Raw genomic sequence first — 11583 nt, 5'->3', positions numbered from 1 at the left:
ACCTTGATGGCACAAATCTCGCGAAAGAAGCACCGACCAACAATATAATTCTGTTTTAGCTTTTAGCCACAAGCCGGCCATTGTGCCAGCCACGTTTGTAGTCCGACATGTTTCATCTTAATATAGTTGTCGGTTTTGCTCGTTGATTTCCAACCAATTCTCCCAAGCGTTTGGGTTCTCAAGTCCGTCTTCGAATAGCCAGCCACGTTCTTATGGCGTTCTTATGGTCATTGCAGAAGGGAAGGACAACCATTGTTATCAGGCAGAGAGCGAATATACTTCTTCTTCTCCACAGTTGTCACGGAAAGGATATTGCGTTAGTGGGTTATGGTAAGTATCTGGCAGTCGCCTCAACAGCATAGTCACTAAAGTCACTATTATTTTGCTGCTCGGTCGCTAGTAATCCTGGTCAAACGATTTTTAAACTTACGGTTGTCGCGTGGTTGACCACCGCCATTATCGAATTATGTAAAGATGACTGTAACTGCTTCTCGTGCGCTCATTTGCCTTATAAGCCTCATGTTTACAGCACTTTATAAGGATTCCAAGGACCGAAAGTTTTGTTTTTTATGCTCTATTTTAGTTGCCGTTCGTTAAAACGAGCATAATTTAAATCCCAGTTATTGAGTTAATATTTTCACTGTCCGGTCATAGAGGACTTGCAATGAGTTCACAAAAAGGTTGGTTTTCTTTGAAAATCTACATTTTCTAACAAATTTTGCATTGTGATTGATTCAAAACTCACTGAAGTCAATGTACACGGATACAATTCAGCTCAAACTATAAGAAATTGTTGTGGCTACATTTGAATAAAATTCTTTCGTTTCACATTTTTTCAATAGATCGAATCAGGGTGAAATTTTGAACACCCCGGAAAAATATGCATTTCAAACATGAGACTATCAATTTGTTTAAATTTCACGCACCATGGGCGAAATTACTCGTATTTCGCACTAACTTTTGGTGAGTTAATAGAGAGATAATGAACGATTAGGATGTTCGAAATATTTTCAGAATCGTACAGAATCGTTTAAATTCATGGCAAATATTATTGATGAGATCTTTGTTGGAATTCTAACGGCAATGAAGCCGATAATTGACCAGTTTCATGAAAGTTATTTCTGAGAAAAAAATGGTTATAAGTAGATTGTCAATAAGATTTTATGCGGATTGTAGAAAAGATCCTTGTCTGATTTTGCATAAAATTCTAAGAAGAGGTTGGCTAAAAGCTAAACCAGAAAAAATCGCATTTTTCTAGACAGACAATGAAAGAGTTCCATTTGGTGAATAGTTGGGGTTGTTGATGATACTGATTCCTGATGTAGCCTTGTCTGTATTACTAGTTTGACTAATCCTTGATATATGACAAAGTTCTTATGAGACTCTTGTCGAATTTTTCTATAGATTTCTGCAGATTCAACGCGGAATTCTTCCAATCATCACAAACAAATTTCATGGAAAGGTCATCATCATTTATTGGTGTTACCGTCGATGGGGTGACAATGGGTCTAGGGGGTGAGATTGGGTCAAAACGGAAAAATATTTTTTGTGAAATATTTCAGCTAATAACGCTGATATTACTAAAATTAATGATTCAGATATTAGGGAACATATTATAACACATAATTCAGAACAATATACATTTTTAGAAATAGTAGTTTTTGTTTACTACATCAATAAACTTGCATGTTGAAGCTAAATAAAATTTACAACATTAAATTTCTCCTGTACAAAGTATCACGCATGTACTCTAGCCTCTATCGTTGTATTAGTAGAATATTGAAAGTCTTTTCATTACACATCACAGGTATTTTCCGGAATCTGTTTGATTTTCCCACAAAAAATCATTTTTTTCGGTACGATGTCTAAAACATTGAAAATGGGGGTGAGATTGGGTCAAGCAAGAACGATAGTAAATGAAATTACAAGTCCACTTTTTTGACATTTTACGGTGCCGGGTGTTCTCTTTTTTCATTAAGATGTGTTTATTATTTCTAAATACAGCATCTCTAAAACATCAAACAAGTCTACTTGAGTATTCCGTGCATTGAATAACAATACAAGACATTTTGACCACTTCTCAAACCAGCAATTGTGTTTCGTGCGCAGCAACATCGTAAATTTTTATCAAAAGGGTGTTTCTTTTTAATTTGATTATTTATCAGTGTTTTCATATTATAGAAACATCTCACGGAAGTGCAAATGAGTTGAATCGCTGAAATACTGGGACTATGACGTCAACTTCTGCCTGAAATTTATTGATCGTGGAATGTCGCACCGAAATTTAACTGTAATTGAAATAACATGTTTTTGAGAATATGATTTCAAAACCATTCACAACTGAAAAATATTGACAAAAAACTATGCAAACAAGACAAAAAGATATCTAAGATGTTTCACAAGTATTATAAACCCACTTAAAAGAAAGATTATACTGAAAATTGAAGAGCTATGAGAAAAAATATGTAAACCCAACATTTATCGTCAAGTTTACATAAATTTTCTTGGTTTTTCCCTCAAATTGTCTTCAAAGTTTCATCCCCATTGCTATAAAGCCCATTCAGTTTCCCCAAAGGTGTACTGAAACAGTGATTATTTTAAACCTTCGCGAAGGTTTAAAATAATCACTGTTTCAGTGTAAAAATTTGAATATTTTAAAAAATCATATATGAGAATGTTAGCAATGGTAACACCAAAAACATAGCAACTCAGTTTTCAATGATTATGCCAAATGTCCATTATGCCAAATGACTATTATGCCGAACGACCGTTATGCCAAATTATTTTATGCCAAACGGCTTTATGCCAAATGACTTTATGCCAAATGGCGTTCCCCCTTAATATATTGCCCCTTGTCTGTATTACTTGTTTGAATTGTCCTCAATCCATGACAGAGTTGTTATGAGGCCCCTAATTTTGTATGGATTTCTGCAGATTTAGAATTCATTTTCAATCATTCTCGACAAATTAGATCTTTAATGGTAAATAAATAGCGAGGTCCTTTAGGTATTCTTAGGCAGGTTTTTTGTTGAGATTCTTGGCCAATTAGCTTCATAGGGGAACAGTAAAATGCGTGTTGGTGAGTTGGCTATTCAACTTTGTTGTTTTGTGAAAATATATTGTAAATTAAGAAATACAAAGCAAAAAATTGTTCACGTAATTCCAAGATCGATTTTATTTCGAGATATTTCGATAACACAGCGTAACAAAAATGACATTTTTGCGTGTCTCAAGGATCAAATTATGTGACTCTAGTAGATTTGGGGATGCTGTATCTGATGCCGTTCTCAGAAATATTCCAGCACGTCACAATTTTTAACTACAGGTCGCCAAAGTTGCTCAAAACACTTTTTTCAATTATGTTTACATGAAATTTAACAAAACCTCTTTATCTTTTCTAAAATCATTACAAAAAGAAAACTTAAGAACTAAAGGCTCATCCGGAATTTATCCATATCGAAGCCGTCGTAATCATCATGAGGGATCTTTTGTATCCAAGTGACTGGAACTGAAACAGCTAAAATCTCCGAAGAAAAACAAATTATACGGAAGGTCCACTATCTGAAAATATACAAAAAACGTATCAACTAAAATAAGAAATCTCATTAAAATACCCATATAAAATTTTTAAAATATTCAAATTTTTACACGCCAGAACATCTCGGATAGAATTTGGTATATTGTGACCCAATTTTGTATTTTTTTTCAAAAATAGCCTCTCTTGGCAAATTAAAACGAGTGCAATTAAAGACAATATGATCTATATCTTCATATGATTCACCGCATTCACAAAGATTTGAGTCTTTGATATTTATGCGATATAAATGACTGTTGCATATATAATGATTAGACATAAGTCTAGAATAGAAACAAATAAAATTACGTCCAAGTGATAATTGATCAAACCAAGGCAAACACTTTACCTTTGGACAAATAGAATAACAATAACGCCCTGCATTCCAAGTATTTTGCCAATTATCCATAGAATGTTGTTTCAATTTAGAAAAGTATTCGGATGGATAAATTACACGATTATAAATTACACCACGAGAAACACCTAATTTTGCTGAAGAATCAGCTTGTTCATTACCGTAAATATTACAATGTGCTGGAACCCAAACAAATTTTATGATAAATCCTCTGCAAAACAATTCATTTAATATTTCTTTAATAGATAAAATAATATTATTTGTTTTAAAATTAAAATTGATAGTATTCAAAGCATGAAGACTACTAAAACTATCAGAGCACACCATATAAATGTTTGGAGCACAATTTTTGAGCAAGTTACAAGCAAAATGAAGAGCTGTTAACTCAGCTATGTAAATGGAACAAGGAGTTTCTAATTTGAAAAAATGTGCTATATAAAAGTTAAATACTCCAAAACCTGCTACATTATTTATCAAAGATCCATCTGTAAAATAAATTTGTTTGGGTTCAACTCCAATACATTTACGCTGAAATAATAAATTAGCAAAAGAAGCACGAGCATTTGGATGAATATTTTTCAATTCTTCATGTAAGGTAAAATCAATATGAGGTCGAAAAGAGTGAGCATTCATGCTGTATTCATGAAAACCAGGAGATGTATCTAACATGACATTATGAGCAGAACAATAAATAAATGAGCTCAATATTTTACTGGAAGGATTAATTTCATACAAAGATTTCAATATATGTATTATTGGATGATTATTTGAAAAACATTGAAATAAAAATTTACAATTTAATTCATCAAAACGAATTCGGAGAGGGGTAATACCAGCTAAAACTTCAACAGATTTAGTATGGGTTGAATTCATTAATTTCAAACAAATTCTTAAACAACAAAATTGAATTTTTTCCAATTTAGAAAAATGAGATTGAACAGCACTACCAAAAGAAAAACAACCATACTCCATTACAGAACGAATAGTTGTTTTATAAAGTGTAATTAAATTACTGGGATGAGCTCCCCACCAAGTACCAGTGATCGTTCGAAGAAAATTAATTCTCTTGGAACAAACGGTTTGAATATATTGAATATGATTATTCCATGTTAATTTAGGATCAAACCATATTCCTAAATATTTATATTCAAAAACTTGATCAATATGGTGATTATTTAAATACAAGTCAATACCAATTGGAGAGTGCTTTCGAGAAAAAAAAAATAAATTTAGTTTTTTGCACTGAAAAAGTAAAACCATTATTATGCGCCCATGTATCAATGTTGTCTAAACAACTTTGCATAAAATGACGAATAACTTCTCTATTCTTACCACTGATGGAAATAACCTTATCATCAGCAAATTGAACGAAATAACATCCATTAGGTATAATAGAAACAATATCTCTAGTGAATAGATTATACAAAAATGGACTTAAACAAGATCCCTGTGGAAGACCAAAATAACTATAACGGATCATTTTCGTTGCACCGTTATGAAAAAAATGCATAATTTTAAAAGAATATAAATTGCACAAACAATTTGCAATAATTAAGGGAAGTTTACAATCGATCATTTTATTATAAAGCAAATCTATCAGAACAGAATCATATGCACCAGAAACATCAAGAAATGTGGAAACTACATCTTGTTTCTTGTTAAATGATAACTCAATATGTGAAGTTAAAAGAGCTACACAATCACGTGTACCTCGACCTTTTCTAAAATCAAATTGAGACGAAGAAAAAATGTTGTTTTTTTTCAGCCCATAATTCAAGCCGATTTAAAATCATCCTTTCCATTAATTTACGAAGACAGGATAATAAACTAATTGGTCTTCTACTTTCAACTAGAGGAGGATTTTTACCAGGTTTTAAAATACTTACAACTTTGACAAAACGCCATTCCATTGGTAAAATATTTTGAAATAAAAAATTATTATATATTGAAAGTAAATGTAACTTCCCATCAGTTGGTAAATTTTTCAACACTATAAATTTTATATTATCAATACCAGGTGCAGTGTTTTTCGTAACTGATAATGCCAGATCCATTTCTTCAATAGAAAATTCAGTACAAAGATTAGGGAAATAATTATATGATGAAAATTTTTTATATTTTATATCTAATGGAGTAAAATCAGGACATATTTTAGAAGCAAATTGATCAATCCAATATTCCGAGTATTCCAAAACTGGTATATTAGAAACATTATAATTTCTCATGTTACGAGCAACAGTCCACAATTTTGATAAAGATGTATCAGAATCAAGATTTTCAATAAAATTTCTCCAATAGTTCCTTTTCTTAAATTTTGTAACTCTGGTAAACTGAGCTTCTGTTTTACAATACAAAATATAATGCTCCCTAGATCCTGAACGCCTGAATAAATTAAAAGCATTAGATTTACTTTTCAAAGCAATGGTGCAATCCTTATCCCACCAAAATGAAGAGTGTTCTAAGAAATGAAGATTGCATAATTTTTTTGGTTTGTGATTTTTTTAAACATTCAACTAATAATTTTGAAAAATTATCATAACTTTCAATTGTGGAAAGTGAATTATCAAAATTGAGTAATGCAAGGGAAACTAAATCAGAAAATTTAATCCAATCTACATTTTTTGTCAAATCAGGAACACAAGGTTCTTGAATATTTTGATTAAAATTAGGATTATAAATACTAATCAATATAGGAAGATGATCACTTCCATTTGCATCTTCAATAGTTTCCCAAGAAGAATTCATGGATAAACAATTGGAACAAATAGATAAATCAATACAAGAATAACGACCAGGAGGTACAACAATCCTGGTGAAAGAACCATCATTAAGAATATTTAAATTTAAGTCATCAATTACATCCATAATAAGTGAACCCCTACCATCAGTTTTATGGCTACCCCAAGCCAAGTTATGAGCATTTAAATCGCCTAGTATATAAAAAGGGGATGGAATTTTATTTAAAATTGTTTTAAACTCCAATAATGAAAATTTAGTTTGGGGCGGAATATATATGCAAATGATTGAAAATTCCAAACCATTGTGTTTAATAGAAATAGCCACATATTCAATTTCTGAATCTAATGTAAAATCCAAATATTTGAACTCAATATTTTCTCGAATTCCAATAAGCACACCACCATATGCAGTGTTACGATCTTTCCGGATAATGTTGAAAGATGGAATTCGAAACAATTTAGTTTCCTCTAACCACATTTCATTTAAACAAAATATATCTACATCACAATTAACAACTAACGCTTTTAACCTATCAATTTTGGGAATTATGCTTCGACAGTTCCACTGCAAAATGTTTAAGTTATAATTTTTGGATGAAGCCATTACGAAGAAAACAAAGAGCAAATGAGGGGTCCAATTAAATTCAATTTTTCAAAAATGGAGGCCAAAAAAGGTAAAATTTTCTTAATTATTTTTTTCCAAAACTCATTCAAACCTAGAAACTCAATCAATTCTTCCAAAATATGTAAAATAGAATTATCTTCACCTGAATTTTCAGTTTTTTGAAAAAAAGAATTAGAATTGATATTCTTTTCATTAGTGTTTTCTTCAGAATAAGTCATATTTTTCTGAAAACCAGGAATAACTCGAGAAGTAGGAGAGCTAAGAGGAGGAAAATTGGTATCAAATGATGTTGATGGTTGAGGATTTGTAAAATCATCATTTTTTATAATTGATTTTATAATTCTTTTTCTCTTATTGGGAGGTTTATATACAAAATGTTCATGATCATCATTTGATACATCATTATCAACATTCTGTGAAAGAGGAGCAAAAATATTCGTTGAGGGTAAATCAGAAATTGTTTTAGTTACTTCAGAGTATGATAATTTGCTTCTATTTTTAATTTTATGACAATTGGTGTGCAATATAAACGGAACATTCTTTTAAGAAATTATGTTTTTTACCACAAAAAATACAAATATCTGAAGATTTGTTACAATCAACAGATGAATGACCTTCACCACATTTAGAACATTTTAGTTTGTTCGAACAAAATTGCGATGTATGACCGAAAAGAAGGCAACGATCGCAATGCATAATCTTCGGATAATAAAGTCTAACTTGAAAAATAACATTGTCTATATCTACATAATCTGGTAGAACAGACCCTTCAAATGTAATTTTTATGCAATTGGAATGCATGTATGATGATTTTTTATCAGAAAATGTTAATTTCGATAATCGCATGCAATCTAAAATTTTCACAGGTGGAATAGCTTTGTTTTTAAATTTACCAGAACCAAAATTAACAATATCATTACAATCCAAATCTTCATCATAAATGATCCCGTTAATTTCACACGAGTCGCAAGGTGCGTAAACTCGATATGAATTACAAAATAGTTTAGATTCTTGTAATGAATTTGCGTCATCACGAGATCCGAAAATAACCCTCAATTTGTCAAGAGAAATTTTATTAATTTCCTTGACGGATTTATACAATTTATAAATTTCCGAAGATATTAAAAGAACATTTATAGGTTTTTCCTTTTTGCGAAAATAAACAACAAAAGGACCTAAAAAACTGGAGGGATAAGTTTTAATACGAAAACGTTTGGTAGAAGATAATTCACTATTTTCACCGGATGTCCCATCCCCGTCAGTCTCCATAATGGAAAATTGACGGGGTAGTTATAAAAAATAAACAAATATAATAATAATATTGATAATGTATACCAGTAGTAATAATTAGAATAATAAAATAAATAAAATTATACTTAAGGAACTTCAATCTGATACAACGACTTGAGACCGTCGATGCCAATCAAGTATTTTCACCAGCACAAAAATTAACTTGATTAGTTGAAGCTTGATTTTTTTAGTTCGTTTCTATTGCATCAAATCCTTAACGATATCAGCTTGTTCGAGTTTCTTCCTTCAAATTCGAATTCACACCACCAGGCCGTATGCAGGCCGTCTAAGCCAAACAGCTTTTTTTCACAAGCACCAAACTTGATGTCTAGTCAGTACAGCTCGTCTTTTGCAAATCCTCGATGATTCAGATCGTTAAATGTCCACCTTCGAAACAAATTGCTTGGAAATGAAATCCACCTGAAAAATGGAAAAAAATTGACAAGCGCAGAAAATATACCGGCAACCCGGTCAAGGCCTACTTACCAAAGATTATATTTATTTAAGATATAATTTGGCTGAAATCGCACAATTAAATCGATTTTTTCAACATGTTTGCGGTCTCCATACAAAATGTTTCGTTTCTCTTATATGGCAAAATACATAACTTTTTGAAACCATCAAAAAATAACTTTTGAGCATCGAAAATATTATGAAATTGGCTTATATTAGTTGTTATACACATGAAGTTTGAATTCTGTGGCAAATTAAGTAAATAAATTGCCGCACAAGCTGGCAAACTTGCATGCAAGTTGACTAAAATAGTCAAATTTCGCATTTTCAACAATCAAAATCTCAAAAACTAGACGTGCTATGATATTTTTGAAAACTTCACTGGATTCAGCAGCCCTTAATTCAGTTAATAGCGGTATTTTAGTGGTTGAGACAACGTGTTCCGCAGTGAAATTTGTTTATTTTTCAATTTTGAATTATTTTTATTTTTACCTTAGGATTTATTTTCGTCCAAATCTTTTGGTTTTTTATTTTTCATCAGTTTTTAATTGTTTGAGCATCCAAGAAAAATCCAGTAATTGGAAAAATGATTTTGCCCTGCAAAATGTTTGAATTGAACATTTTTCTATGGTTCTCAAAACTTGCTACGGAAACCTCGTGCCCCTTAAGATGATGTTAGATCTGAGGAACACCTTGAACTTTTATACAGTCTAAGCTTATAATAACGACATCGCAAGGGACCGTCGTAATAGAGAGAAGTCGTTATAGAGAATAGTTATAAAATTGAAATATTTTTCAAGGGACTGAGAGCTTTTGTCGGTATAAAAGTTGTCGCTATAACGAGCTCTAAAGAACCAAATAAGAGTTCGGACTGAAAATTTGATGGGTCACTCGCTGGAGGTGTGCCCACCTTAAGGTGAAGATGAATCGAAGCCAAACCTCAAATTTTTAAGAGCACGGATCTGGAGAACCGAACACCCGTTTGAGCTAAAAACATAATCGATTGGTCACCACCAGCGAGTGACCAATCGATTAGGTTTTCAGCTCAAACGGTTGTTCGGTTATCCAGATCCGTGCTCTTGAAAATTTGAGGTTTGGCTTCGATTTATCTTCACCTTAAGACATTTTTAATTAATCCTCTATAAAGCCCCGTAAATTAAGACCTGTCACATGGACAATCAAGGTCACTTTTTACTCCCCCGCAGTGTTTGGAAAAATACGCGTACATAGTATAATTATCACTTGGTTTACGTAAATACAGGTTTGAGAGAATTACTTCAGGTATCGAAAATGATTGTTTTTTTTTTCATGAGCAAACATGTAATTGACACACAAAAATTTGAGTGATTTTTTTTTTGTCGCGGATTGGTGCTTCCTGGCGCGGTTCGAATTTTTGAGGTCGCGATTTTCGCGGATAAGATTTTAACCTATCTGATGTTCACACAACAATTTTAAAAATTGTATGGACCTTGATCATTGGACAAACTTTTCCTCCCACTATGAATGACCACGTGGTTTCTGGAAGGTCGCTTTTAGTTTCTTTGTAACGGGACTTTCTCGATATTCCGCATTTACGTGAAACGAATTTATGCATGATGATACTTTTCAGAGAAATATAGTTAAAACGCAATAAGTATGCTAATATTTGATGTAAGCACCATGAACCATATATGTAGCAAGTAGTTTTATGGAATATTGCATAAAACATAAACTTTTTCAATAAAGCAATCGCGTTTGTTTTGGCCTACAGTTTTAGCACGGACGCTACTTAGACTTAGACGGGCCTCCTCTGATTATATTCTATACCGCTTCATTTGCTTCTATTTGTGATTCAAATATATTCTAAATCAAAGTATCATTAAGGCGAATTAGGCTGACATTGAAATTTGTACGCGTCGTTGATGATTGTTGCCAATTGATCCCCCGATTTCGAATCAAAGAAAATCAGTTGGTTTTGCACTGACACAGCTGAAAAAGTATCAGCATACTTTATGCATGTAAGTGCGTACAGTTATACTTTTTCAAGTCAATATAAACTATCAAGACTGAGTTTTATCACTTTGAAATGCAAGCTGAACAGTCATCATTGTTGCCAAAACGAATGACGGGCTACTTAGCCTTAAATGGCATTAAAAGTTGCTGCAATATTAATGAGTTGTTCCATATACAAATAATGTTGTGTGAAATGCGCTGAATTAGGGCACCTTACGGTACTTGAACGGTTTTTGAATTGTACCAGTTACCGCGCAAATTTCTTAATTAATAGTTTGAGAATATTCTAATAAGCTTTAAATTCTGTTGAAAAAAATTACAGAACGCCCGGCTTATGAGATCGCCTGAAATATTCAAAATAATTTCATAACTGGTGACGGTATTTCGAGCAGTAACTCACCGCACCTCTACATGCAAACACCTGAACAAGTCGCCGTCGCGTTCCAATACGCGAATTACAACGCATCGCATCTCGCAATCGAGGCGCGACGTCATCGTTCCTCAATAGATAGCCATACCTACCTAGCTAAATCATGATAACAAAACGCGCAACTCA

The sequence above is a fragment of the Aedes aegypti genome, chromosome 3 (assembly GCF_002204515.2).
Source record: "Aedes aegypti strain LVP_AGWG chromosome 3, AaegL5.0 Primary Assembly, whole genome shotgun sequence".
Classification (NCBI taxonomy): domain Eukaryota; kingdom Metazoa; phylum Arthropoda; class Insecta; order Diptera; family Culicidae; genus Aedes; species Aedes aegypti.
The sequence above is the reverse complement of the archived record's forward strand: the minus strand, read 5'-3'. Positions refer to the sequence as shown.